This window comes from Tachyglossus aculeatus, chromosome 2, assembly GCF_015852505.1.
Source record: "Tachyglossus aculeatus isolate mTacAcu1 chromosome 2, mTacAcu1.pri, whole genome shotgun sequence".
In the NCBI taxonomy this organism is placed as follows: Eukaryota; Metazoa; Chordata; class Mammalia; order Monotremata; family Tachyglossidae; genus Tachyglossus; species Tachyglossus aculeatus.
This window is the reverse complement of record NC_052067.1, coordinates 68017258-68043730: the sequence shown is the minus strand read 5'-3', so window position 1 is coordinate 68043730 and position 26473 is coordinate 68017258. Positions and strand designations below refer to the sequence as shown.

At 41.6% G+C, this 26473-nt stretch overlaps 1 protein-coding gene across 1 annotated transcript in view; it reads left to right on the top strand.

Annotated features, from left to right (window-relative positions):
* Positions 1 to 26473, top strand: part of PLEKHG1 (pleckstrin homology and RhoGEF domain containing G1) — a 261546-nt gene that overhangs the window by 41117 nt on the left and 193956 nt on the right. Inside the window, exon 2 of the mRNA XM_038766904.1 lies at positions 13154 to 13252. The gene's annotated coding sequence lies outside the window, so the exon portion shown is untranslated. The remainder of the gene's footprint in view (positions 1 to 13153; positions 13253 to 26473) is intronic.

Here is a 26473-nt window from a genome sequence, read left to right as displayed (position 1 = left end):
CACCAAAGTGCATCTTCAATAAATATGGTGTAGCTGGGAAGAAACAATTCAGTGATAGCTGAAACCATCAGTGAAATAGTCATTTACATGAAAAGCTTAGGATCCCCATGTGGGACAGGGACTGTGTTGGACCTGATTTACCTTGTATCTATCCCAGTGGGAACAGGAAGGGGAGGGTGAAGTGGGTAAAGAAAAAACAAATATATGTTTTACCTTGGCAACAGATGGCAGTGCCAGTGTTCTTTTACATCATTCTTGCCAGGGTCGGAAACTGAAGACTTGCTTCTTTTGCTCACCCAAAGAAACAAGTTGATTGAGTTGGTGTGCAGTGGTCAAGGATAGTAGTCAAGCATTTGCCTTTTCAATCTTATACACATAGATTATAATTATGTACTAAAGAAAAGCAATATGATCAAAATCTTAACGTCATTTATGAAGCCACTTTCTCAGGCTCATAGATTTCTTAGGTAGAAAGCATGTCTTTTTTGGACTATTTAGGTGGAATATTTATGCAGCTTTTTGAATTTACGAAACCACCTACCAATATGTAAAGTTGATAATTGTATTCTTGGATGTTTGACAGTGTCACTCCCTAGAAAAACTTGAACAGGAAGAGTGCTTTGCACACAGTAAGTGCTCAAAAAATACAGTTGAATGATTGAGGTTTCTGTTTTTGAGCTGCTGAAGTTATTCAAAAAACTCTTGAATAGAAACCCCAAATCAAGGTTTTTTGTAGAATTAGGAGTAGAAGTATATTATTTGAAAAATTACTTGAATGCCACTGTAGTTTGACATTTGGAAAATGTGCTCTTTTATTGTTTTAAAATATTTTTTCACAGTTAAAGATATAAAATTACCAGTGCACCGTTTTCTTGAGTTCCATCCATTGATCAATTAGTTAATGTTGTGGATATTCCCTTTTCTAACACCATTTCCATTTCGGAAAACTTTATTTTCTGGGCTTTGCACTTTGTCTTTTTTTTTTTTTTAAAGGGATTCATTGTAAATAATAATGATGGTATATGTTAAGCGCTTACTATATGCAAAGCACTGTTCTAAGCGCTGGGGGGATACAAGGCGATCAGGTTGTCCCACGTGGAGCTCACAGTTTTAATCCCCATTTTACAGATGAGGGAACTAAAGCACAGAGAAGTTAAGTGACTTGCCCAAAGTCATACAGCTGACAGCGGAGCTGGGATTTGAACCCATGACCTCTGACTCCAAAGCCCGTGCTCTTTCCACTGAGCCATGCTGCTTCTCTGATGTATTGAGCTCAAGCCGATGAAACTCCCATTAATGCCATTGGGAATTGTTTGGCCAAAGTATAAAGTCAGTGTTTATTATTTCAAGAAAAGATTTTAATTTAGCCTCTAGACCAGAGGGCAAGAGTTGCAAGGGTCCACCTTATCTGGTTTGACTATTGTGGGGGAAAATAACAGATCCATCTTTGAAAAATTCCTTTGCATCCACTCTGTACTACAAGTTATTAAACATTACTCCTGCATTGTCACAGATAAGAAAAATGTGTACATTTAAAAACAATTTAATGCAAAAATGAAGATGGTGGAGGAAAGCCTAGTGCTTCTTTCAGTTAACTCATAATTGAGCTGAACCAGCAATAAACAAATGCATATGAAGAACAGAAGAATAAGTATGGAGCCACACAAAGAAAGCTCAAAAAATTACAAAATCATAATATGAGCTGAAAGCCAACACTCTTTTAGATAACCAAAAGAACTAAGAGTAGCATATGTACTCATGCTGCAATTTCCTTTAAAATGTGTGGTGGGCAGTTGACCAGCAGACTTGTGGTTTTGAGCATTGAAAATTTATTTTCACATAGCCTTCTAAATTTAGGCTTATTGAACTAGTGTTTCTCCAAAGATGTATAACACCTTACAATAAATAAGGTGCTAGCTCTACTGGCTCTGGAGGAATCTGAGTTGGGTAGAAAGAAAGATATTTTCTAATGCTTTTACTAGCTCCTGCTATGGCTAGAAGGTGTTTCTGGACCTGCTCACTTCAGTTCTACCAAAAAATAAAAAATCCAACTTTAATTTCCCATAATGTAGATGAAAATTGCAAAGCCTGGTATGTTTTATTCTGTCTAGCCTAGGGGAAGGAGCTTGGATGTAGGAGTCACAGGACTCTGCCACTTGGCTTTTGTTTGACCTTGGGTAAGTCACTTCTCTGAGCTTCAGGCTCCTTATCTGTAAAAAGGGGATTCAATACTTGTTCTCCCTCCTCCTTAGACCTTGAGGCCCATGCGGGACAGGGCCTGAATCTGACCTGATTATCTTGTATCTACCCCAGCACTTAAAACAGTAATTGGCAGAGAGTAAGTGCTTTAACAAATGCTATCATTATTATCGATCCATCAGTGGTAATTTTTGAGAACGTACTGCGTGCAGAGCACTGTGCCTAGCACTTGTAGAATACCATACAACAGAGGTGGTAGATACATTCCCTACCTGCAAGGAACTTACAGTCTAAAGGGGAAATGTTAATATAAATTTATGGCTGTGTACACAAGTGCTGTGGGAATTTTATTAAAACTTAATTGTGCTACCCCTATCAACTACAACAAAACATTTGCTAACACAGATTTTTCATTTACAAAATTTAAAGGATGTCCAACATAGTCTTCACAGACTCTGTCCTCTCCTGGTTCCGCTCTTATCTCTCTGGTCGTTCATTCTCAGTCTCTTTTGCAGGCTCCTTCTCCCCCTCCCATCCCCTTACTGTGGGGGTTCCCCAAGGTTCAGTGCTCGGTCCCCTTCTGTTCTCAATCTACACTCACTCCCTTGGTGACCTCATTCGCTCCCACTGCTTCAACTATCATCTCTACGCTGTTGACACCCCCAAATCTACATCTCTGCCCCTGCTCTCTCCCCCTCCCTTCAGGCTCGCATCTCCTCCTGCCTTCAGGACATCTCCATCTGGATGTCTGCCCGCCACCTAAAACTCAACATGTCCAAGACTGAACTCCTTGTCTTCCCTCCCAAACCGTGCCCTCCCCCTGACTTTCCCATCACTGTTGACGGCACTACCATCCTTCCCGTCTCATAAGCCCGCAACCTTGGTGTCATCCTCGACTCTGCTCTCTCATTCACCCCTCACATTCAAGCCATCACCAAAACCTGCCAGTCTCATCTCCGCAACATTGTCAAGATTCGCCCTTTCCTCTCCATCCAAACCGCTACCCTGCTTGTTCAAGCTCTCATCCTATCCCGTCTGGACTACTGTATCAGCCTCCTCTCCGATCTCCCATTCTCGTGTCTCTCCCCACTTCAATCCATACTTCATGCCACTGCCTGGATTGTCTTTGTCCAGAAATGCTCTGGGCATGTTACTCCCCTCCTCAAAAATCTCCAGTGGCTGCCAGTCAACTTACGCATCAAGCAAAAACTCCTCACCCTGGGCTTCAAGGCTGTCCATCACCTCGCCCCCTCCTACCTCACCTCCCTTCTCTCCTTCTACAGCCCAGCCCGCACCCTCCATTCCTCTGCCGCTAATCTCCTCACCATGCCTCGTTCTCGCTTGTCCCGCCGTCGACCCCCGGCCCACGTCATCCCCCGGCCTGGAATGCCCTCCCTCAGCACATCCACCAAGCTAGCTCTCTTCCTCCCTTCAAGGCCCTACTGAGAGCTCACCTCCTCCAGGAGGCCTTCCCAGACTGAGCCCCCCCCTTCCTCGCCCCCTCGTCCCACTCTCCATCCCCCCGTCTTACCTCCTTCCCTTCCCCACAGCACCTGTATATATGTTTATATATATTTATTACTCTATTTATTTATTTATTTTACTTGTACATATCTATTCTCTTTATTTTGTTAATATGTTTTATTTTGTTCTCTGTCTCCCCCTTCTAGACTGTGAGCCCACTGTTGGGTAGCGACTGTCTCTGTATGTTGCCAACTTGTACTTCCCAAGCACTTAATACAGTGCTCTGCACACAGTAAGCACTCAATAAATATGATTGATTGATATAGTTAGGGCTGGGAATTTTAAGGGTTCAGTTGACCTAGGGATTTCTGGTAGTGGTAACAAATATGCTATTGTGTTGCATTTTGTGGGGTACTTAGTACAGTGCTCTGCACACAGTAAGCCCTCAATAAATACGATTGACTGATTGACCAATTTTAATTTTGATTCAGAAGACTGTAAGCTCCTTGTGGGCAGGGAATCTGTCTGCCAACTCTGTTGTATTCTCCTAAGCACATGTGCAGTGCTGCACATGTATTAAGTGCTTAATAAACATTAATGATATATTTAAGAGGTTTCCCTTGAATGCACAAAGTCGTTTAAACTTATTTTTTTAGATCACACTTCCTAAGCTCCTGAAAGTTCAATGAAAACACTTGTCAAAATCAAGAATGAGTACAGCTCCAAGTTGTGAGGGATAATTTTAAACAATCTGCTCAAGCATGTTTTCATGACTGATGGGGAGAGGTGAAAAAAGGCATTCAGTGAAAAGGAAATTACCTTTCCAAATACAACATTTTAAAGTGATGTAACTGTTTTTCCATATGCTCCTTGAATAGAACTAGTGTTCACACAGAAGGCCAGTAAAAAAAAAAAAGGCATCTTACCACCTAAGACTACAGTATATAAGCCATAGATTCAAATTTCTTAAGCTAACCATCTGGATCTCAAGGTGGTAAATCAGTGATTAGTATGACCAAATAATTTTTTTTCTTTTACTTGCTCTCTTTTGGGAACTAGAAATATGACCATATTTTGCTGTAATTTTTTGTCCCCTTCCATCCCCCAATTTCTTTAAATCATTAAATCTGGGGTATTTTAATTTTTTCACATTTGGCAAATATAAATGGGCTTTCTGTAACACAATGATAACTAAGCTTTTGTGTGATTTGCCTAAATTTTTCAGCATAATTTACTGGAGCGATGCTGTATGTGCTGTATGTCTTGTGTTTCTGTCAGTCTGAAAGTACTGTCAGGGACCTATTTCAGACCATGACAATTGCTAGTTTCTAAAATATCTGGAAGCTGTTTCTGATTCATAGCCATGCCAATTTGAGTGTTCAGTGTTAAATTTGGTTTGAATCAACTCTGTACAGAACTTGGGCTTTAATGGTTTAAGGAAAAAAATCATTCCATCCTGTTGCTTACGTTTTTCCTCTTATCAATCAACGTTCTTTACTTAGGATTTACTGTGTGCAGAGGACTGTACCAAGAACTTGGGAGGGTTGTTAGGACAAAAATTGGTAGACATGATCCCTGCCTTAAGGACTCAGTCAGTCAGTTATATTTATTGAGCGCTTACTATGTGCAGTGCACTGTACTAAGCGCTTAGAGTACAACATAACAAAATACCAGACACATTATCTGCCCACAGTTTACGATCTAGTAGGGAGGGAGACATTAAAATAGATTACAGATAAGGGGAGCCCCAGATTATAAAGATATGGACATAAGTGCTGTGGGGTTGGGGATGAATGCCAAGGTACATATGGGGTACCAGTCCAGTGTACAGTCAAGGCAGAAGGGAGAGTAAATAGGTTGGGGAAAAGAGAGGTTATTCAGAGAAGGCTTCTTTAAGGAGCCGTGATTTTAGAAGGGCTTTGAAGATGGGGAAAGTGGTAATATGCCAAATATGAAGGCAGAAGGAGTGAAAGAACATCTCTACCCTCTCCTCTGCTCAGTAAAAATTCTTTTCTGCCCTTATTATTGCTCCCACACCAGCTATTTCAGGCCTTTAACTTTCTACTAAAACCCCTTAATCCCCTAACTAGCCCATCTCTTGCCCCTAATGTCAGCCAGTCAATCAGTTGTATTTATTGAGCACTTACTGCATGCAGAGCACTGTACTAAGCGCTTGAGAGAGTGCAATACAATAGAGTTGGTAGAGTTGTAAGGAGCTTACAGTCTAGAGGGGGAAACGGATATTAAATTAAATTACTGATATTCATTCATTCAATCGTATTTATTGAGCGCACTGTACTAAGCTCTTGGGAAGTACAAGTTGGCAACATATAGAGATGGTCCCTACCCAACAACAGGCTCACAGTCTAGAATGGGGAGAAAGACTGAGAGTGATGATAGTCATACAAGTAGCCATTGCTTTAAGCATAGAGATCCAAGTGCAAGGGCGATGCAGAAGGCAGAGCGTATAGAGGAAATGAGGGATTAGTTGGGGAAGGCGTCTTGAAGGAAATGTGATCTTAATAAGGCTTTGGGGGTGGGGAGATTGGTGGTCTGTCGAATATGAAGTGGGACCATCTATTTCATCCATGAACTTGACATCATCAGGCATTAGCTCCCGGAAATACCCCCTACACTTCTTCAGTCCCACCTTCCTCCTGCCCCCTCTTTGAGGGAAGGAAACATGGCTGCCAACTCTGCTGTATTGTACTCACCCAAGCGCTTAATACAGTGCTCTGAACCCAGTAAGTCAAATATCATTTACTGATTGATGTCATTGAAAGAGGGAAAACCCAGAATCTGAGACCCGGATTATATTAACCCATATTAAACTGCAGTACTCACTGTGCTTTGCAGCTTTGTAGATCAATTTCCTAAAGTAAATGGGACTTTGACAGAGAATAGCAGTCTCTGAACTCAGCTATTCATTTTGGAAAATCAGATTTTGATTTACACAATGTTCATTGTCTCAGTCTGTTTTTAAGTTCCCTTAAAAAAACACACACACAAACTATTTTAAATGGGAAATATGCTGCAGCCAGCATACCAATGGAATCAATACATCAAATTTGGGATGCAGCCAGCATTAGCAATTTAGTAACCAGAGTCTGTCTATGTTGTTAGGGCTTTAATACAGTAGCGTTTTACAATTCTGAGCCCAGTCCTATATGGCATTGATGTCTTCTAGACTGTGAGCCCATTGTTCGTTAGGGACCGTCTCTATATGTTGCCGATTTGTACTGCCCAAATACTTAGTACAGTGCGCTGCACACAGTAAGCGCTCAATAAATGCGATTGAATGAATGAATGAATGTGTGATCCTGTAAGGGCCCAGGAATTTGCACAAATGAATCATATCTTTATCAAAATGTATCAACAATCTCCATGAGGTGTATTTGAGCTGTTTATGGTGTAATTAGGAGGTCAGTACTACTGTGTCCCTGCTGACTCACCCATCCTCTTATAGCCTTTGCATCTGTACTCTGTTGTAAGGGTAAACGAGGTGGTTCTTTTTGATCTGGTCCTCTGTTTTGGTCCCACAGTTCTGCTGTATACCTCACCCCCAGCTCTCCCTGGAAATACTAGAAGTGCTAGGATGTTTATTCTGATAGTCCAGATGTTAAAGGAGCAAGAGCAGAGAAAACACATGTGGCATGCTCTATAGCCCTAAATGAGCCAAATCTTTTCACCCTGACCTGACTTCCTCCTTGCCCAGACCGGCTGGAACTGACCTACAAGAGTTCAGCTGTAATTGCGTCTGGCTTGGACCCAGGAGACTTGCAGGGGGTGAGACCTCAATTCTTGGGGAGGTGTGTTTGCTTTGTGTAGTTTTCCCAGTGGGTTGCTGATAATTTGTTTTAGGTCACGGGGAGTAGTGCAGAGACTGAAGACCTGCATAGCGTGCTTGGGGCATTTATGTATTAAGGGGGATAACTGCGGCAGTGTAAATGCACCTTCTGTACAAGCCTGCACCTCAGCCTCTGTGACACACCATGGTGGCCTGAAGCAGCTGCTGCTCTAACGGTAACCTTCTCACTGTGCCTCAATCTCACCTATCTTGCCACTGATCCCTAGCCCACATCCTGCTTCTGACCTGAAATGCCCTCCCTCCTCAAATCCAACAGAAAATTACTCTCTTCCCATTCAAAACCTTACTGAAGGCACATCTCCTCCTAGGGGCCTTCCTAGACTAAGCCCTACTGTTCCTCATTTCCCATTCCCTTCTGCGTCACCCTGACTCACTCCCTTTGCTCTTCCCCATCCCAGCCCCACAGCATTTATGTTATCAAGTGCCACCAAGTCATTTCTGATTCATAGCGACCCTATGGATATATTTTCTTGCTGAGATGAAGGCTTATTGGGGTGTAGGAGAGCAGAGATCCTAGGCCTTTGGAAGTCAAGATTGGTTGCCTTATTGGTTCAGACTAATGGTTCAACCTGTCCACTATTCGGTCTCCAGTGATAAAAGAACCGTAGTGGCTGCATATGCACACATAGCAAAATTTCACTTGAAGGTACAGTTCTAGATATGTAAAGTAAAATTTTCCATGTAATTCACAGGAGTCATGCTTTGGTGACAATAAAATATTTCAAGTACACAACGTGGAATCAATCTGCCCATTTTTCTTCTAAAAAAAATCCATTCTTATCGGAATTCTAATGGCTGACTGATAATGAGACTGACCTCATTAGATGTGTAACAATGTTTAACCAGCTGCCGCACCACCTAGGAACAAATAAGAAAATCATTTTTTTTTTACTAATCCAGCCCTAAAAGAAGGTGAAGACTCTCTGCATACTATGTCCTACTGACTACCGTAGGTTTAATTTACATCTACAGCCCAACTCAAGCTATAATTATCACTGTGCATGTTAAGGGTATAGGGTCTCCCCAAACAGCCATTACCTTATTATAAATTCATGCTAGTTTCCACCTAGTACTCTAGAGTTTTACTTAATGGGCAGTTATTATTTGGGAATATCTCATTCTTTCATTCTCTAATTACGTGTAACTAAAATTCTAAATAGCAGCTTCTGCCGTAAGCATAATGTGTGTTTAATAAACAAATGTGTTAGTTAAAAAGAGGGTGGACTTGGTGATGGGTAACTATTTCTTCACATCCTTAATTATTTAAAGCAGCCACTTCATTCCAGTGGATTTCAAAGAAGCAGCGTGGCTCAGTGCAAAGCAGCAGGGGCTTTGGAGTCAGAGGTTATGGGTTCAAATCCCGGCTCCGCCAATTGTCAGCTGTGTGACTTTGGGCAAGTCATTTAACTTCTCTGTGCCTCAGTTACCTCATCTGTAAAATGTTAAGACTGCGAGCACCCTGTGGGACAACCTGATCACCTTGTAACCACCCCCAGGACTTAGAACAGTGCTTTGCACATAGTAAGCACTTAATAAATGCCATTATTATTATTATTATTCAAAGAAAGGTAGGATGGAGGGGCAGGGGAGAAGGTTACAATTGTTCTCCGTTGCCCACTTGTGAGAGGAAGGCAGCCATGGTGACGTGGGTGTTACCGCCCCAGCACTTGGGGCCTGGCAGGCTTCTCAGAATTGAGCTAGTTGTGGGAGTGCCTGCAGAGACTCCCTCTTCCCAAAGTAATCTAACCCTTCCCTCAAGCCTTCACAGTGCCCCCTCTCCCCTCTTCCTCCTATCTGCTTTTCCCGAAGCAATAAGCCCTCCTACTTTTGGAATTCTGCCAACCAGCCAGCAGTTATGGGCTTATTGAGGGAAGACTCCCGGGGTTAGGGATGCTAGTCTCTTGGAGGTGCGGGTTGGATTAGGGTTATGTGGTACAAATATAACCATCAGAGCAAATGTCAAGGCACAGCCTTCAAACTGTTTCTCCTGTATGAGTGTCACCATCATAGACGGGATGGCAGGCATAAGGAGACTCAAATGTGCATGGGATAGGAGAAAATGCCATCCAGGTTCATGTACAAATGTGAAAGTAAAATTGGAGAGTGAAATCCTAGATGAGATCCTTAAAGTTTGGCTCTGTTCATTGGAAACCTCAGTAAACCAGAGGGGTTTTGTGGGGAGGAAGAAAACAAATTATGGTACTTAAGTGCTTGTTTTGATATCTGTCTCCCTCCTTCTAGACTGTGAGCCCATTCTGGGCAGGGATTGTCTCTCTCTGCTGCTGAATTGTACTTTCCAAGCACTTAGTACAGTGCTGTGCACACAGTAAGTGCTCAATAAGTGTGATTGAATGAATGAATGAATTGTTCTAAGCCCTGGGGTAGATACAAGTTAATCAGGTTGGACACAGTCCCTGTCCCGTATTGGGCTCACATTTTTAATCCCCATTTTGCTGATGAGGTCACTGAGGCCCAGAGAAGCCAAATGACTTGCCCAAGGTCACACAACAGGCATGCAGTAGAGTTGGGATTAAAACACAAGTCCTTCTGATTCCCAGGCCCGTGCTCTATCCACTAAGCCGCGAAAAGGATATTTTGGAATTAATTTCATAGAAACGTTTCTGTATCCAAATATCCCATGTTAAGGTAAGAGGTCAGTCAGAAACAAACACTTCTGACGTAATTATAAAGTATCTACTACCATAGTCAGATCATCCATTAAAAGAGTTGCTATCATGCTAGATTATATTCATACATTCTCTAAAGTGGTGTACTTACCATGAGTGTCAATGGAACCCTGCTGATTATATAGTAGAAAATCATATTTAATTACTCTTAAAATATTGTCTTAAAACAGGCAATAGCCTACCCCTTAGGTCACAATAGGACAACCCTGAGGTTGAAACTTGATTTTATTCAACATTTCCTAAATAGTCTCCCAGAAAGTGCTTTGATGTTTTCATTTCCTTTAGCTAAATTTGGGGGTTATGCTTAAAAAGCTAAAACCAACCATTCCCACAATAAAGAGTAAATAGCTCTTTCCAGAGAAGTCAAAAATATGGTGTGGAACAGCCTCATTGGAGAAGGCATTTTAAGCTTTTTGCTCTGGTGTTTGAAAGGAAAGATTCCCAGGAGTGTTTCATCAGCCACCACATCCCTCCTCACTATTGTCTTGGTTCTTAGATTCCGTAGGAAGTGTGTCTGTAGGAAACCAAGGGGAGGAAACATAAAAAAAAAAAGTAGTGGGGGAAGTGGATTTAGGATTTGTGCCTCCCTGTGCACAAATTTTCAAATTAAGTATTTTCAGAAAAATATGCTTTATGATTTCTCTGAAATGCAACGGTTTTAATTTCTCTTCCCCCTCTAGACTGTTATGGTCACAGAATGTGTCTGTTATGTGTCTGTTATGTGTCTCTCCCAAGTGCTTTGAACTGTACTCTACACACAGTAAGAGCTCAATAAAAATGATTGATGTAATTGGCAATCATTTGGAATCTCTGTGTAGCAGCTTTCTTCCTCCAACTCAATTCTCACTATCTAGGAAAAGGAAGAGCTATGTTTTTAAGTAGTCTCAAATTTAAACATATCTGTTGACTTCTGAATTTATAAGTTATGAAGTGTCATACAGATAAACTGAAGTACAATTTGAGAATCAATCAATCAATCGTATTTATTGAGCGCTTACTGTGTGCAGAGCACTGTACTAAGCGCTTGGGAAGTACAGGTTGGCAACATATAGAGACAGTCCCTACCCAACAGTGGGCTCACAGTCTAGAAGCGTAACTGGAAAAACCGATTTTAATTTCTTATTTTTTCTATGCGGTAAACCCACCAGAGCAAGAAAAGCAAAAGAGTAAAACCCTGCCCAATTGGCTCAGAAAGATTCCCTTGGAGTACAGAATTTTGCATCGTGCCCTGTCTACTGGCCTTCTCAGTGTACCTCCATCTTGTCCATTTCACCACCAACCCCTCGCTCACATCTTGCCTCTGGCCTGGAACGTCCTCCCTCCTCAAGTCCAACAGAAAATTACTCTCTGCCCCCCTTCCAAGTTGTATTGAAGGCACATCTGCTCCAGAAGGCCTTCCATGGCTAAGCCCTCCTTTCCTCTTCTCCCACTCCCTTGTGCATCACCCTGACTTGCTCCCTTTATTCATCCCCATGCCCAGCCCCACAGCACTTATGTACATATCTGTAATTTATTCATATTAATGTCTTTCTCCCCCTCTAGACTGTAAATTCGTTGTGGACAGGGAATATATCTGTTTATTGAACTCCCCAAAGTACTTAGTACAGTGCTCTGCAACAGTAAATACGATTGAATGAATGAATTAACTAATTGACCCAGTTTTCCACTCATCATAGGTGATGACTTTAAAACATCTTTGGGAACACTTGCTTGAAAAGTTAATCTAGCAGGTTGGCTTCCTGTGAACCAGTCTCATTCATCTGCTTAACAGTGACTTGTTGACTAAAAGCAAGATGATTGTCAGAAGATGAATGGAATCAATCAATCAATCGTATTTATTGAGCGCTTACTGTGTGCAGAGCACTGTACTAAGCGCTTGGGAAGTACAAGTTGGCAACATATAGAGACAGTCCCTACCCAACAGTGGGCTCACAGTCTAGAAGGGGGAGACGGAGAACAAAACCAAACATACTAACAAAATAAAATAAATAGAATAGATATGTACAAGTAAAATAGAGTAATAAATATGTACAAACATATATACATATATACAGGTGCTGTGGGGAAGGGAAGGAGGTAAGATGGGGGGATGGAGAGGGAGTTATTCTTGTTTCTTGAGGCAAATGATCAAGATGACAGGGATATGCAAAACTTGCATTGTAGTAATCTAGACTGTGAGTTTGTTTTGGGCAGGAAATGTCTCCAAATCTGTTATATTGTACTCAAGTGTTTAGTGCAGTACTCTGAATGCTGTAAACACTCAAATACTATTGATTTGATAGTACTCATGCAGTGTGTGACTCTGGGCATGTATTTAAAACCATTTTTTGTGTGGTATTTAAGTGTTTACTATGTGCTAGACACTGTACTAAGGCCTGGGGTAGAGACAAGATAATCAAGTTGGGCACAGTCCATATACCGCATGGGACTCACAACTTTAATCTCCATTTTATGGATGAGGTAACTGAGGCACAGAGAAGTTAAGTGACTTACCCAAGGTCACACAGAAGAGGTGATATTAGAACCCAGGTCCTCTGACGTCCAGGTCTAGGCTTTTTCCACTGTGCCACACTGCTTCTCATCTCTTCCACAATCACATCAAGCAAATGAGCAGTATATGAAGAATGTTAAAGTTCTCAACTTTCCTAATAGCAGTCCATCCAAAATTCAGATTTAAAACAAGGTTTATGGGAGAGATGAATATTGTGGGTTTATAAAAGAAGGTGTATAGACTTGTTAATTTGGGTTTATATGTGTGAACATTATGATTTCCATTATCCAGTTGCATAGCATATATCCTTCAGAATGTCTCTATTTCACTGCTTCAGATTTCATTGAGTACAATGGAAACAGTTGAATTTCACTGAGTGGACCCTTATAATAGAATTGAAAACAAACTGAGATTTCATATTCTCGGTGTTTTTGTTTTTACCAGCAAAAGGAATGGATGTAGTCCATAGTTGAGCACCTGAATAGAATCCAGTCAGACTGAAGTTTCTTTTCAACAGTCGCTGAGAAGGGGCTCTGTACTGAGGTAAGTAATGAATCAACTGCTTCTTTGACAACTGTAAAGAACGCCAAGAAAATAATGTACAGAAACTGGAAATCTAAGTACAGTAATGAAGATGTGCAAGAAACTCTATAGTAATATTTACAATAGCCTTTTTAGAACTAAAAATCCCATTTGTTCCAACATAAAGCCCTGTTCATCAATAATACACCATAAAACTTTTGTGCTTTCAATCAGTAAATGGTATTGAATGCTTACTTGCATGCAAAACACTGTACTAAGCACTTTGGAGAGTACAGTAGAATTAATTAGACATGATCTCTGCCTACAAGGAGCTTACAATGTAGAGTTATAGAAGTCTGTGTCATTCCAAGCAAATAAAACTAGGAAAAATGTCAAACAGCAAAAACTGGAACAAATAGAAGTTTGTATATATCGTTCACAAACGAAAGATTCTGCAAACCGTTAAAATATATGACCCAGTGCAGTCTATCATCATCACAGACAAGGAAAGGGACTCTGAAGAAATAGGCACACACCCACTTTTGAAGACGTAATACTAAAAAATGGTAGAGAACCTACTTATGTTTAAAGAAAATGCAACACTCACTTTAGCTACTAAAAGCAATAAAGCACCTAGCCATAACCAAGATCAGGGAAGCAGTGTGGCCTCATAGATAAAGCACAGACTTAGGAATCAGTGGACCTGAGTTCTAATACAGGCTTTTCCACTTGTCTGCTGTGTGACCTTGGGCAGGTCACTTAACTCTCGGTGCCTCAGTTACCTCATCTGAAAAATGGGGGTTATGGTTGTGCAAGTCGGCAACATGTGGAGACGGTCCCTGCCCAACAGTGGGCTCACAGTCTAGAAGGGGGAGACAGACGACAAAACAAAACATGTGGGCAGGTGTCAAGTCGTCAGAACAAATAAAATTAAAGCTAAATGCACATCATTAACAAAATAAATAGAAGAGTAAATATGTACAAGTAAAATAGAGTAATAAATCTGTACAAACATCTATACAGGTGCTGTGGGGAGGGAAAGGAGGTAGGGCGGGGTAATGGGGGGGAGGAGAGAAAAAAGGGGGCTCAGTGTGGGAAGGCCTCTTGGAGAAGGTGAGCTCTCAGTAGGGCTTTGAAGGAAAAATATGGAACGCTTCACAAATTTGCGTGTCAGTGCAGATGCGCTGTGTGGGTAAAAGGACTCAGCAGCATGGCCTACTGGACAGAACATGGGCTTGGAAGTCAGGGGGACCTGGGTTCTAATCCCGGCTCCACCATTTGGCTGCCGTGTGACCTTGGGCCCGGCACTTCACTTCTCTGGGCCTCAGTTCCCTCATCTGTAAAATTAGGCTAGGGACTGTGCCCAATCCAATTAGCTTGTATCTCCCCTAATGCTTAGAACAGTGCTTAGCACATAGTAAGCGCTTAACATACACCATCATCATCATCATCATCATGTGAAATTTAGCTACAGACCCTGGCTCTGGTGGGGTGGGTCTGTCAACAAACACAACAGGAAAACACACAGTCTCTTCTAGACTGTGAGCCCACTGTTGGGTAGGGACCGTCTCTATATGTTGCCAACTTGTACTTCCCAAGCACTTAGTACAGTGCTCTGCACACAGTAAGCGCTCAATAAATACGATTGAATGAATGAATGAAAGCTGAAATGATGCAGTACAGAAACAACACCCGCTATTGGGTAGGGACCATCACTATATGTTGCCAACTAGTACTTCCCAAGCGCTTAGTGAAGTGCTAAGTGCTCAGTAAATACGATTGAATGAATTAATGAACACGAAAGAAGTTCACTGTCCCACTGGTCTGGTGGTATTCTATTCTATTCATTTTATTTTGTTAGTATGTTTGGTTTTGTTCTCTGTCTCCCCCTTCTAGACGGTGAGCCCACTGTTGGGTAGGGACTGTCTCTCTATGTTGCCAACTTGTACTTCCCAAGTGCTTAGTACAGTGCTCTGCACAAAGTAAGTGCTCAATAAATACGATTGATTGATTGATTGAGCCCCAGGTGGGACCTGGACTGTGTCCAACTAATTAGCTTGTATCTACCCCAGCACTTAAGTGCCTGCCATTTAACAGTATTCACTTAACAAATTTCATAGAAAGAAAAAAAAAAGATTTGCCAGAACAAAGGGGATATACTGCTAAAGTACTTAAGAAAGAATTTCAAAATATGAAACATTAAAGAGATGCCATTAGGTCTTAAAAATATCACCAATCACCTCTTCAAGAAGAAAGGTGATAATTTGCTCAGTGTGTTATATTCCCTTATTTTCCATTACTGGCAAAATCCTATCCAGTGTTTTTCTGAATCAACTACTGAAAATATCATTAGCAAAATTGCAGTGTGCTATAATGCAGTCTAAACTTACATGATCTTTGTTACATGTCAGATTCAGGAAAAGTGCTAGGAGCAATACCATAACCTCCATATTATTTTTATAGACCTCATTAAATCAATATATCTGGGTGCTGGCAACTACTAAGTAAATGCGGCTGCTTTGAGAAGATCATTAAGATAGTAATAATAAAGTACAGTGCTCTGCACACAGTAAGCGCTCAATAAATACGATTGATTGATTAATAATAACTGTGGTATTTGTTAAGCCCTTACTATACGCTGAGCAGTGTTATAAGTGCTGGTTTAGATACAATACAATAATGTTGGACACAGCCCCTATCCCTCACGGACCTCACAGTCTAAGGAGGGAGAACAGGTACTGAATCCCCATTTTACAGATGAGGGAACTGAGACACAGAGAAATTAAGTCACTTGCACACCAAGTCACAGCAGATAAGACACGAAGCTGGGATTAGAAACCAGGTCCTGTCACTCCTAGGCTCATACTCTTTCCCCTAGGTCATGCTGCTTCTCATGTTATGCTGGAATAATTGGAATAGCCAATCATAATAATAATTGCGGTATTTGTTAAGCGCTTGCGATGTGTTAAGCGCTGTTCTGAGCACTGGGGTAAATACAGGCAATCATGTCAAGAGTAGAAGTGCCCTTTCTATCCCGGCTTCAAGCATTTGGCCTCCCTGAGGCCACTGTGTCCCATTCCATATGACATAATCAGATTATGATGAATGCATGGTGTTTATGATGCTGATGGTATGCAGGAGTCCATTCCATCATCCCCACCTAGAGAATTTTTTCCGGTGAATTCCCGGCTCACCTCCCTTGCTCCAGAGACATTGCAGTCCCTTCCTAGGGTCCCTGTTCAAGCAGGAGAAGCAGCTTGGCTTAGAGGGGCTTGGGAGTCAGAAGGACCTGGGTTCTAATGACGGCTCCACCACATGTCTGCTGCGTGACCTTGGGCAAGTCACTTCACTGCTTTGGGCCTCAGTTACCTCCTCTGTAAAATGGGGATTTTAGAGTGTGAGTCCCATGTGGGGCAGGGACTGTATCCAACCTGATTAACTTGTATTTACCCCAGCACTTAGAACAGGGTTTGGTACATAGTAAAGGCTTAACAAGTACCATTATTATTAGTATTATTATTATCATCATCATTAGATGTTTCTGACAGTCTGGTGCATTTAAATTTTTAACTGCCCCTCTGCCACCTCCTGATGGTACACCTTGAAACATTTGCTTGCTTTCTGAAATATGTCCATTCCCCATGGATGGAAGATGGATTAGATGGGGTTGCTTTATTCTCTGCACCATGCAGAGAGCAGAACATTGAACCCCCCTGCCTCCATTCTTGCTTTGCTAGAATGTGCTTTTGATGTGTTGATTCTTTTCCAGTGACTTCTACTCATTTTCAGCACAGGAAAGGACAGTCTTTGCACAGACACAGGGTTGGTTACACATAGGTTTTCTATGCCGTACCTTCAAACATGGATAGGAACTTGCCAAAAATAGTAGCATTTTAGAATACAAAATACATCAGTATGTAGGTATAAATGTGTATTTGCAGGTTTTTGGATGATGATGACTGGTGGGACTATGAATGTGCACATATCTCCACCTATTTTTATGATATTTGTTATTAATAATAATAATAATAGCATTTATTAAGCGCTTACTATGTGCCAAGCACTGGGGAGGTTACAAGGTGATCAGGTTGTCCCACGGGGGGCTCACATTAATCCCCATTTTACAGATGAAGGAACTGAGGCCCAGAGAAGTTAAGTTACTTGCCCAAAGTCACACAGCTGACAATTGGTGGAGTTGGGATTTGAACCCATGACCTCTGACTCCGAAGCCCGTGCTCTTTCCACTGAGCCACGCTGCTTTTCTAGTAAATTAAGCACTTACTACATGCCAAGCACTGGGATAGATACAAGATAATCAGGTTGGACACAGTTTCTGGCCCACATGGGGCTCCAAGTCTTTATCCTCGTTTTTCAGATGAGGGAACTGAGGCACAGAGAAGGAAAGTGAGTTTCCGAAGGCCCCACAGCAGACAAGTGGCAGAGCTGGGATTAGAACCTAGATCCTTCTGACCTTCAGGCCCATGCTCTGTCCAATAGGTCATGCTGCTTCTCAGTATAACTGATAGTCCTTTCCACATTGTGTATGTTAAAGATTATATCTTGCTGCAGCCTTGCATTGGTTATACACCTTCCCCGATGCTATATTCATTTCTTTTTTTTTATGGTATTTGTTAAATGCTTACTATGTGACAGGCCCTGTACTAAGAACTGGGTTGTCAGGTTGGGTAGTCCCTGTCCCTCATGGGGCTCACAGTCTCCATTCTACAGATGGGGTAACTCTAGCACAGAGAAGTTAAGTGACTTTCCAAAGGTCACACAGCTAGTAATAGTTACATCTGGAATTAGAACCCAGGTCCTTCTGATTCCAAGCCCATGCTCTATCCACTGTTTTCCTGAACTCTGTGTTCTAAAGTAGTCACCCAATTTCTTGTTGCCAAATGCCAGGCTGATCCATCTTCCATATTCAACAGTGTTTGAAATCTTACATCATTCTACCTGCTTTGTATAAAGAAATCAATCAGTGGTATTTATTGAGCACTTACTGTTTGTGGACCTCTGTATTAAGTACTTGGGAGATTAATAATAATTCTGGTATTTGTTAAGCGCTTACTATGTGACAAGGGAAGCAGCAAACCATATATGTTTGTATATATTTATTACTCTATTTATTTTACTTGTACCTATCTATTCTATTTATTTTGTTAGTATGTTTGGTTTTGTTCTCTGTCTCCCCCTTCTAGACTGTGAGCCCACTGTTGGGTAGGGACTGTCTCTATATGTTGCCAGCTTGTACGTCCCAAGCGCTTAGTACAGTGCTGTGCACACAGTAAGCGCTCAATAAATATGATTGATTGATTGATTGATAGACCTAATGGAAAGAGCTTGGGCCTGAGAATCAAATGATCTGGGTTCTAATCCCAGCTGTGTCTAGTGCTAGCTGTATGACCTTTGGCAAGTCACTTAACTTCTCTGTGCCTGTTTTCTCAATTGTAAAATGGGGATTCAATACCCGTTCTCCCTCCCACTGTAGATTGTGAGCCCCATGTGAGACCAGGACTGTGAGCCCATTGTTGGGTAGGGACTGTCTCTATTTGTTGCCAGCTTGTACTTCCCAAGTGCTTAGTACAGTGCTCTGCACACAGTAAGCGCTCAATAAATACGATTGACTGAATGAATGAATACGTACCCCAGCACTTTGACTAGTATATGGCAAGTACCATAACACAAAGAAGCACTGTTCGAAGTGCTAGGGTAGATATAAGATAATCAGGTTGGACACAGTCCTGAGTATAATACAGTAGAGTGGGTAGACAGAAGCAGCGTGGCTCAATGGAAAGAGCCCGGGCTTTGGAGTCAGAGGTCATGGGTTCAAATCCTGGCTCTGCCAATTGTCAGCTGTGTGACTTTGGGCAGGTCACTTAACTTCTCTGGGCCTCAGTTGCCTCATCTGTCAAATGGGGGTTAAGACTGTGAGCCCCTGGTGGGACAACCTGATCACCTTGTAACCTCCCCAGCGCTTAGAACAGTGCTTTGCACATAGTAAGCGCTTAATAAATGCCAGCATTATTAGACAGAATACATGCCCACAAAGAGCTTAGAGACTAGAAAGGGAGACAGGCATAAAAATAAATTACAGGTTGGTATGTATGTGAGTACTGTGGGGATGGGGTGAAAATCAAGGTGCTTAAGGGCTACAGATCCAAGTGAGTAGGCAATGCAGGGGAAGTGACAGAGAAGATAACTCATATAAACTCCAGTGGTTATACTCATATTATCCTCATTATTGTCCAGTGAATGAGCATTTGCTTCAATGCTAGTGGCCTGACTGTATTTCAGAACTTCACTGTTTGCTGTGTGTAAACTCATCATGGGCAGAGTATGTGCCTACTAACTCTTTTTTATTGTACTCTCCCGATTTGTGGTACATTGCTCTACACAGAGCAAGTACTCAGTAAGTACCGTTGACTGATGGTTGTCTTGCTAATTGATTTCAAGTATTCCATATAAATGACATTGGTGGAACCACTCTAGAAGTTGAATGGGATGTGGTAGACAGATCCAGGTCTTGAATCTGTGAGTGGTGTTGGACGCTATACTTGCTCGATATACTCAGTGTGCTCTGAATCCCTATGCAATGGTGGGCTTCATTTTGGTCTGTTTGATTCCCAAAGGATGGTCCGGTCTTCTTGTCATCTTTGTGTCATCGGACGGTGTGCTAAGTATCAGAATTCTTTGACAGTCTCTTGGTGGTTCTTTGCCACCAATGGGGATCGTTGGTTGCCTGGAAGGGTTTTCCAGACAGGCTGGCATGTAACCTTGAGGGTTGTTCTTCAGACTATTTGTCAAACAGAAACATTATGCCAATTTTAAGAAGTACCCTTTGATAGTCATCTTCCAGCCCTCCTGGGTGTGAACTTCAAGCACATACTTATCAGCATTTAGGAATGAATTTAGTTTCTGAAGACGCTTTGTTTTATTGATTCAAATGGTTTCAAAAGCATCTACGTCTTGCTGGTTGTGTTATGAACTGTGGCAGCGTAGAATAGTACATGGTCCTCTTTGACTCTGGTGTTGGAAAAAATGAACTGACAAGGCCCATCCAATTTTATATATACCATTCTAGAGTTATAGTAATAATAATAATAATAATAATAATAATAATAATAATGGTATTTGTTAAACACTTTGTGCCAGGCACTATACTAAGCACAGGAGTGGATACAAGTAAATCGAGTTGGACCCAATCCTTGTCCCACATGGGAGCTCACAGTCTTGATCCCCATTTTACACATGAGGTAACTGAGGCACAGAGAAGTGAAATGACTTTTCCATGGTCACACAGCAGACAAGTGGCAGAGGCAGGATTAGAACCCATGACCTTCTGACTCCCAAGCTCATGTTCTATCCATTACAGCAGTGTGGCGTAGTGGAAAGAGCATGGGTTTGGGAGTCAGAGGTCATGGGTTCTAATATTGCCTCTGCCACTTAGCTGTGTGGCTTTGGACAAGTCACTTAACTTCTCTGTGCCTCAGTTACCTCATCTGTAAAATGGGGATAAAGACTGTGAACCCCCGTGAGACAACCTGATTACCTTGTATCTACCCCAGCAACTTAGAACAGTGCTTGGCGCATTGTAAGTGCTTAACAAAAACCATTATTATGGGGAAGCAGCATGGCTCAGTGGAAAGAGCACGTGCTTGAGAGCCAGGGGTCATGGGTTCTAATCCCAGCTCTGCCACATGTTTGCTGTGTGACCTTGGGCAAGTCACTTAACTTCTCTGAGCCTCTGTTACCTCATCTGTAAAATGGGGATTAAGACTGTAAGCCCCACGTGGGACAACCTGATCACCGTGTATCCCCCCGAGCGCTTAGAACAGTGCTTTTTACATAGTAAGCACTTGTCAAATGCCATTATTATTATTATTATTATTATTAACCATGCTGCAGTTATCTTAGACTATAACCAAGTACACAGAATTAGGAACGACAGTAGCCCCAGGAAGTAGATATTCTTATAAGGGACCAGCAAGCACCTTTGCAGTGTCCTCAGTGATTTTGCAATTCCAGGGTGATCTGAAATAAGCAGAACTTGAATTGTACTATATGAAAGTAACTAGATTTTCAGAGTAGAATGTACTAACTAGAGAAGCAGCATGGCTCAGTGGAAAGAGCCCGGGCTTGGGAGTCAGAGGTCATGGGCTCTAATTCCGGCTCCACCACTTGTCTGCTGTGTGACTTTGGGCAAGTCACTTCACTTCTCTGGGCCTCAGTCACCTCATCTGTAAAATGAGGATTAAGAGTGTGACCTCCATGTGGGACCACCTGATTACCTTGTATCCCCCCCAGCTCCTAGAACAGTGCTTGGCACATAGTAAGCGCTTAACAAATACCATCATTATTATGAATCAATTTGATGTTTCAAAAATATTTTTCACATTTTCTAATTAGTTGATAGAGATGAATTGTACTCCCCAAAAGCTTAGTACAGTGCTCTGCACTCAGTAAGTGCTCAATAATTATGATTGAATGAATGAATGGTTTCTTGACTTGGAAACAGGACATAAAATAGAATTTGTATCTTTGACACTAGAATCAAGGAGACAGTGTTTCGTAGTCATAAGTATTGGGCTTAAGTCTTAAGTATCTCTTCTGTCAGTTTTCACTTTATAGTTGAGTTAGGAAAGAAATTTAAATCATTGCAATTAATTGTAAATAAGATATCAATTTATTTGTAGGTTAAATAATCTATCTCCAAGAGGAAAAAAAAAGATAAGGAGGATTAGCAGAAAGAATAAATCTAATTGGGTTGCCTGAATCAGGTATTTTTCTCCAATACAAATATTATTTTCTCAATTCAGACTGTTAAGAGGAATCCTGTATAAATTACTTATATCTCTGTTACAGTGCTCTGCACATAGTAAGCGCTCAATAAATACGATTGATGATGTTACTTTTCTCTTTTTTCCTAATATCTGCAAGTAGAATTTTTTAAATTTAATCTAATTCATTATAAGTAGAGAGAATAATTTTGTAACATATTGCTCTAGAGTCTCTCACAGAGCTTTGCACATAGTAAGCGCTTAACAAATACCATCATTATTACTACTACTTACTGGGAGTAGCTGTACTTTAAGAAGTGGCATAAATCCTCTCAGGCCACTAGGATAGGGCCCTATGCAGTATGGTAATTTTCCATTTCCAGAGGTGATTTTAAAGGGAATCCCATGTAGCGTACCAGCTTCAGTTCCTTGCTTGTCCATTGCCATTTCCACGCTAATAATAATAATAATGGTATTAAGTGCTTACTGTGTGCTAGGCATTTTACTAAGCACTGGAGTGGATGCGAGCAAATTGGGTTCTACACAGTCCTTATCCCACAAGGGGCTCACAGACTTAATCCCCATTTTGCGGATGAGGTAACTGAAGCCTAGAGAAATGAGGTGACTTGCCCAAAGTCACAGAGCAGAAAGGTGGTAGAGCCAGGGTTAGAAGCCATTACCTTTGGACTCCCTAGGCCCATGCTCTAAGTAATGGCTCTTGCCCCACAGCTTCTTGGACTGGACTCGCAGCTTGCTCAACATTTTCCTCGTTCTCCAATTTCATCTGTGCCATTTCCCCTAAAAGTTAAGTGACTTGCCCAAGATCACACAGCAGACAAGTGGCGCAGGCAGGATTAGAATACAGGTCCTCTCACTCCCACGTCTGTGCTCTTTCTGCTAGGCCACGCTGCTTCTCAGTGCTTGGCACATAATAACAGCTTAACAAATGCCATTGTTATCTGGAATGACATGTTCCTTATTTAAACTGATGCTTTTAATTCTGTCCTTCTGGGTGTGGAGGGAAGAATATTGGATATCTGCCTTGCCACCCCAATGTCCTGCTTTTTCTTTAGCTAGAGCTGAGGCTGCATGGCTACCTTGAAGTGAGTCACCTTTAAAGTGGGACCAAAAGTAGATGAGGTGGTATTTGTTGGTATTATCAGCGATATTTACTTAACAGCTGGGCCAGTAAAGAAGAAGGAAGATGCTCATTCCTGCCCTCTAGTAGTTTACAATCTAATTTAGAAAACAGACCGATTAAAAAGTCATTTACTAATAGTGGGAGAAGGAGCATTTACAAATCCATCAGGCCTCCTCTTTTAAAACAATTTCTTTAATGTTTTTTTCTACTTGCTTACTTTTTGCCAGGCAGTGTACTAAGAGCTGGGGTAGATACAGGCTAATCAGATTAGCAGAGAAGCAGCATGGCTCAGTGGAAAGAGCACGGGCTCTGAAGTCAGAGGTCATGGGTTCAAATCCCTGCTCTGCCAATTGTCAGCTGTGTGACTTTGGGCAAGTCACTTCACTTCTCTGAGCCTCAGGTACCTCATCTGTAAAATGGGAATTAAGACTGTGAGCCGCCCATGGGACAACCTGATCACCTTGTATCTACCCCAGCGCTTAGAAATGTGCTTTGCACATAGTAAGCGCTCAATAAATGTCATTATTAAAAAAAAAATCAGATTGTGCATTGTCCATATCCCACCTGGGATTCACAGTCTTAATCTGCACTTTTATAGGCGAGGTAACTGAGTCACAGAGAAGTGAAGTGACTGCACTTTTATAGGTGAGGTAACTGAGTCACAGAGAAGTGAAGTGACTTTACACAGCAGACAAGTGGTAGAAGGAAGTACAGGAGGTTTTTCTGTTGGTGATTGGTGGTAGCCCCCAGAAAGAGACCCCAATCCACAGAGGTTCCTCTTCCTAGAGGAGTCTACTGGAAAAATGCCTCTGAGATTTAGTGGTTCATCCAACTGGAATATTAATACTGTGGTTCTTTCCCAAGTGCATAGTGCAGTGCTCAGCATTCATTCATTCAGTCGTATTTATTGAGCGCTTACTGTGTGCAGGGCACTGTGCTAAGCACTTGGGAAGTATAAGTCGGCAACATATAGAGACAGTCCCTACCCAACAACGGGCTCACAGTCTAGAAGGGGGAGATAATAATGATGGCATTTGTTAAGTGCTTACTATGTGCAAAGCACTGTTCTTTGCAAAGCACTCAGCACAGAGTAAGCATTCATTAAACACTACTGGTTGACTGATTGATAGATGCCAATGACAAATCCTTTCCTTGTAGCTTCTTGTCACCTACAGCAGACTCTGCTGAGCTGCAGAATCTTTCCCTTAACCATTTGAGTGGGAACCAGCCTTCTGCAGCACCTGTTTCCGTCCATGCCTTTGTCATTCTTTCCATGGCTGAATCTTTCCAACATGTGGCAGTCCCAATCCCACCTTTATTTTCCAGACTGAGGAAGCCTGGAAAGGAAATTCTTCTGCAGGCTGGTAATCCATACATCCCAAAATGGAAGTTTTCAGGAGTTTGATTCATTTCTTTTATGTTAGAACAGAGTAGTAGTAGTAGTAATGATATTTAAGTGCCCACCTGGTGCAATGTACTGTTCCAAGCCCTTGGAAAACTTCAACAGAATGAAGGCTACTAAATTTATCTTTGGGAATAATGACTGTTTGGATGAAATGGTGATTTTAGGCCAAAGGTTTTTTTTGTTTGTTTCTTTAATGGTATTTGTTAAGTGCTTACTCTTATTATTAATAATAATAATAATGGTATTTGTTAAGTGCTTACTATGTGCAAAGCACTGTTCTAAGCACTGGGGGGAATACAAGGTAATCAAATTGTCCCACATGGGGCTCACAGTCTTAATGCCCATTTTACAGAGGAGGGAACTGAGGCACAGAGAAGTGAAGTGACTTGCCCAAGGTCACACAGCTGACAAGTGGTGGAGCTGGGATTAGAACCCATGACCTCTGACTCCCAATCCCGGGCTCTTTCCACTGAGCCACACTGCTTCTCTTCATCATCATCATCATCAATCGTATTTATTGAGCGCTTACTATGTGCAGAGCACTGTACTAAGCGCTTGGGAAGTACAAATTGGCAACATATAGAGACAGTCCCTACCCAACATTGGGCTCACAGTCTAAAAGGGGGAGACAGAGAACAAAACCAAACATACTAACAAAATAAAATAAATAGAATAGATATGTACAAGTAAAATAGAGTAATAAATATGTACAAACATATATACATATATACAGGTGCTGTGGGGAAGGGAAGGAGGTAAGATGGGGGGGATGGAGAGGGGGACGAGGGGAAGAGGAAGGAAGGGGCTCAGTCTGGGAAGGCCTCCTGGAGGAGGTGAGGCTGGACACAGTCCCTGTCCCACATGAGGCTCACAGTCATAATCCCCATTTTACAGATGAGGTAACTGAGGCATAGAGAAGGTAAGTAACTTGCCCAAGATCAAAAGCAGACAAGTGGTAGGTCTGGGATTAGAACACCGGTCCTTCTGGCTCCCAGGCCTATGCTCTATCCACTAAAAAAAACTTGGGGCAATGTCAATGATCACATTTACTATTATTGCATATTGTATATAACCAATTATGCAGTGTAAAACCAATGATATCCTTATCATCATCATCAATCGTATTTATTGAGCGCTTACTGTGTGCAGAGCACTGTACTAAGCGCTTGGGAAGTACAAATTGGCAACATATAGAGACAGTCCCTACCCAACAGTGGGCTCACAGTCTAAAAGGGGGAGACAAAACCAAACATACTAACAAAATAAAATAAATATATAGTTAGTGCTCAGCTCATAAGAATTAGCCTGGTTATTTGGGTTTAAATTAGCTAGAAAAGGTAAAACAGAAACGTCATTATATTAGGATGAGAGGCACAAAGCCCTCAGGGAAGGTGGACAGTTCAGAAATGTCTGAGAGAGATTTTTGGGCCCTTTGTTTCAGCTAGTTAACTTATTTGTTGGTAAGTGGGTGTAGAATGCATTCCTCAGGAAGAAACATTTTTCTTGCTTTCCAATTTTATCTTTGCTGTTTCCCCTAGATGTGGAAAACCCCATGCCATTTTATGGTTGTGCTTCTCAATAAGGCCACACTCACCAAGACCTCGTCATTACTCAAGGGGTGTAAGGGAAGAGAGGAAGGGGATGTGATCCTTTTTGATGCAGATAGCAATTTTACTTTAATATTATAAACCAAGGAACTATCATTTTTTGAACCACATTTTCTGGTCATGGATTTTTCTTTTAAAGAAACCCTTACTGTTTTAGAATTGTTCTAAAATGGTCGAGAGTTTTTAGTCTACATGATGAAAGTTCAGGTTTTCTTCATCATCGTTGGTCTTTACTGAGTATCTGTTGTGTGCAGAGCCTATTTCTAAGCACTTGGGAGAATACAACAAAGTTGGTAGACAAGTTCCCTG